We start from the raw sequence: 4,547 nt of genomic DNA on the forward strand, positions 1-4,547 counted from the left end.
AGAGCCCATCAGGCTATGGATTCTTTGGAAGCCTGAGTGCTACATTCTCCCCTTCCATAAGTTCACTCTTTCTGGATGTTTCTCTTACTACTGTTTTGTACCCCTACCAGCCGGCAGCCAGGAAGTTGGAGGTTCTCTGGTTCTTAGCCACTGTCGGCAAACATGGGTATTGCTACCTTTGCCTGCCGGCAGTGGAAACACAGCCCGAAATCTGCTGGCCACTACGATTAGCGGCCGGCAGCCGGATGTTAGTGTTTTCAGCTGCCGGCCGTCAATGATTGCCGGCCAGCACACATTTGTGAACCAGTGACCTGCCAACTATTAGTTAAAGGTAGTATATCTTTGAACTATACGGGGGTAAATGCTGGCTGGCACGTGCTGGCCAGCACAGCAGCATGTGATGTACAGTAGTTACTATATTTGTAGTGTAGTACACACTGCATTAGTAAACTACAGTACAGAGTTTGTTGTAACACTAAAGTTCTTCAACATACTTAATGTTATCTTGTACAGCGTTTTGTTGAGACCGTAAAATATATAGAAAGTGAGTTCTTTCTGTATTCATTCTATCACGTATATTAAAACTTTATTTCAAGGTGTGAGCTACACCTTAAATTTCCGTTTAGGAAATTACATAATGTATTCTAGAATAGAATTAACCTTAGTTTTAATATTTTGGGAGGTTACAGCAATTGGATGGGCAGGAAATACAAGTATGTGCCTTTCTTTCTTTCTTTTATAGCTTTACTGTGTAAGCTACATGTTTCAATATAAGTGAAAAGCCTTCACTTGATACTCATGGATTTTTCTTCTCTTTACAGGAGGACCATCCGAAGTGCAGGAGTGTATTCTGCAATGTCCGCTGTAAGAACTTCTGTGGACATCAGTTTTGTAGGAGGCACGCAGCATGCGCAGCCTCCAGAGGTGATCTACAGTATTGGGACCCTCAGGTTTGTACTGTATGTTCTAACCTGATTACCGAGGCTTTTGACAACCCTAAGTCGACGGAGTCAAGGGATGCTGCCAGGGAAAAGTTACGAACCTGGGTGAGGGGTTTTCAGAAAAACACCTCAGGCCCCTACCTTCCAAATGAGAAGATGAGGGCATACCTTTTCCCTAAAGCATCGGCTGATGCAGTCATTCCTCAGCCTCAGGTGGAGATACCAACTGCCCAGAATCCGGTAGATTCTGAAGTCTCGGCCGCCCTTCAAGACATCCAATTGGACGAAAAGATGTCGGAGGTGTCGGATTCTACAGAGAAAGACCTTCTAGGAGAAGGTCAGGAGGAGGAGCTGTCTCAGGCTCCTCAAGTAGAAGAGGAAAAAATTGACAAGGTGTCGGTTACATCGGTTCCGGACCCAGAACCTGTTCCCTCTACATCGTCTGCTATCCCAGATGAACTGAGAAGGACTCTATCTTCTATTGTTGAGATGATCCAACAAATTCAAAGAAAGAATGAAGAGAAGGAAGCTGCAATGAAACTGGAGATATGCAGACTTGCAGCATCACGTGGGCCCCAGAAGCGACTCAACGTGAAAGATCTTCCTTTGTGCTCGGACACCAATCCTTGGAGGTATGCCAATGACAACCGGGAAGATCGTGATATCAGAAAAGTTGGGAGCAATTCCCCTGGAAGAAGTGGAATTTTGGGCCAAAAAAGATTCTTATCCGGATTGCTACGTCTGTCTTAGGAAGGAGCCAGCCTCAAAGGAGTAGACGGAGCTGAAGGAGGTCATAGTTCTTGACCATAGTAAAGCAGAGGCATTACTAGCGGGCTCCATGAAAGTGAGGGGCTTCACGAACTCAAAGGTGACAGCCTTGAGTAAGAAGCTTCCCTCCTTTATGGCATCTCCAACCAGAGCCTTTCCCTTCTTGGAAAAGGGATATAAGGCACCCTTAAAGGTGGCGGAGGCAGGGAAACCATGCCCCTCCTTGGAGGAGTGTGATCCGTTATCTCTGACCTTGCCCTTGGACCAAGAAGACTGGAAGGATGTCCACCTTACCTTCTCCGTCGGGAAGCTGGAAGCTGATATTGCTGAACGTCAGTTTGGTGAGGAACTTCCAAAACTGTCAGATGTTCTCTTGCGCAGAGAGCAAGAGACGAAGGAAAGACTTGCGGCATGGATGTCATTGCAAACGACATTAGAAACGATGGCAAGTGACCCCAAGAACCAGGACATGTTCATGGCAGTGGCCAAAACCCCTCTGCCTATAGTTATGAAGAATCTCTATAGCTTTATTAAAGCTAGGAGAACCTGTAGAGAGTTCGTGTTTGCCTTGGCTGCGGTGAGGCACGAACCGAGGAGACTGATATCCTCTCGTATCTGGGGTAAAGACCTCTTTCCCAATGAAGTGGTTAAAGAGGTAGTAGACAAGGCCGCCACAGAGAATAGGAACCTTCTCAAAAAGTAGGGCTTAGATCTTAAGAGAAAGTCTTCTCCAGATGAGGGTCCCCAACCCAAGAAGAAGACAAAAAGGCCTAGGCCATCCTCTCAGCCGGCTAAAAACCCTACCGACAGCAACAACAACAACTTCCTGTGACCGCGGTGCCTCAGATAGTGGCACAATCTCCAACCACGTACCAACTGGTACCTCAACAAGTGGCGACACAGTCGCCAGTTTTTAACCCAGCCTTCGAAAGGCAGACTTCTTCCTTTCGTTCGAAAGCTAGAGGAACAGCCAGAGGTTCTTCTAGACGCCCATCAAGAGGAAGGGGATCCAGGGGAGGACGCGGTCAAGGAGACAAGGCCTCAGGTCCACAACAGCAGAAGTGAGATACTTCCAGTAGGAGGGAGACTACAGCTATTTAGGGATCGTTGGACCTTCGATCCCTGGGCCCACAGCCTAATAAAGAATGGACTAGGTTGGAGCTGGAGCAGTCCTCCACCTCAATTTCCTCAATTCTTCCAACACTCAACCCCCGTTCTGGAAGAATATGTCCGAGAGATCTTAGACAAAAGAGTAATCCGGAAAGTTAAGTCCATCAAATTCCAAGGAAGGCTGTTTTGTGTTCCAAAGAAGGACTCAGAAAAACTCAGAGTCATTCTAGACTTGTCGCCACTCAACAAGTTCATAGTGAACTACAAGTTCAGAATGCTCACACTTAAACACATAAGTACCCTACTGCCCAAAAGGGCATATGCTGTTTCTATAGACTTGTCTGACGCTTATTGGCATGTTCCAATTAATCGTCACCTCTCCTCCTACCTAGGCTTCAAGTTTCATAGAAAACTTTACACCTTCAGAGCCATGCCTTTCGGGCTAAACATAGCCCCAAGGATTTTCACGAAGCTCACGAACCCAGCCGTCCATCAATTACGCCTAAAGGGGGTCCAAGTAGTAGCCTACTTGGACGACTGGCTGGTGTGGGCAGCATCCAGGACAGAATGCATGCAAGCGTCTAAGATAGTGATCCAGTTCCTGGAACATCTGGGATTCAAGATAAACATCAAAAAGTCTTGACTTTATCCAGCTCAAAAATTTCAGTGGTTGGGAATCCACTGGAATTTGGAGTTACATCGACTTTCCATTCCTGGGAAGAAGAGGAAAGAAATAGCAGGATTTGTCAAGAGACTATTGAAATCCAAATGGATATCAAGACGCGAACAGGAGAGAGTGCTGGGCTCTCTACAGTTTGCTTCGATAACAGACCCAGTGCTAAGAGCACAGCTAAAGGATGCAACAGGAGTCTGGAGAAAATACGCATCAAACGTGCGAAGAGATCTAATAAGACCTCTAGCGACTCAAATGCGAACGCTTCTCAAGCCGTGGTCCAATGCCAAGCAGTTGAAGAGATCAATACTTCTTCAACCTCCTCCCCCATCAATAACTATCCACACAGAACTCTCAAAGGAAGGCTGGGGAGGTCACTCTCATCAGAAGAGAGTCCAAGGAGCTAGGTCCAATTTTTTCAAGTCATTTCACATCAACTTTTTAGAAGCCATGGCAGTACTTCTGACACTAAAGAAAGTATCTCCTAGCCACTCGACCCACATAAGACTGGTTCTAGACAGCGAGGTGATAGTGAGATGCCTAAATCGACAAGGGTCGAGATCACCTCAAATCAACCAAGTGATGTTGGCCATATTCCGTTTGGCGGAATGGAAGAAATGGCACCTGTCAGCAGTTCACATTCAAGGGTTCCGCAATGTGACAGCGGACGCTCTATCCAGGTTTACACCTATAGAGTCAGAATGGTCCCCTGACGCAGGATCGTTCTCCTTCATCTCGAGCCAAGTCCCGCAGCTGCAGATAGACCTCTTTGCGACGAAAGACAACAAGAAAATAGATTGTTACGTGTCCCCATACGAGGATCCGCTAGCGGAGGCAGTGGACGCCTTGTCCCTATACTGGAACAGATGGTCCAATATTTATCTGTTCCCTCCGCACAACCTCCTTTTGAAGGTTCTCGATAATCTGAGATCCTTCAAAGGGAAAGCAGCAATAGTGGCCCACAAGTGGCCAAATAGCGTGTGGTTCCCTCTGGCATTGGAACTACGACTAAAATTCGTACCGCTACCAGATCCATCCCTGTCTCAGCGAGTACA

This window comes from Palaemon carinicauda, chromosome 20, assembly GCF_036898095.1.
Source record: "Palaemon carinicauda isolate YSFRI2023 chromosome 20, ASM3689809v2, whole genome shotgun sequence".
Lineage (NCBI taxonomy): Eukaryota > Metazoa > Arthropoda > Malacostraca > Decapoda > Palaemonidae > Palaemon > Palaemon carinicauda.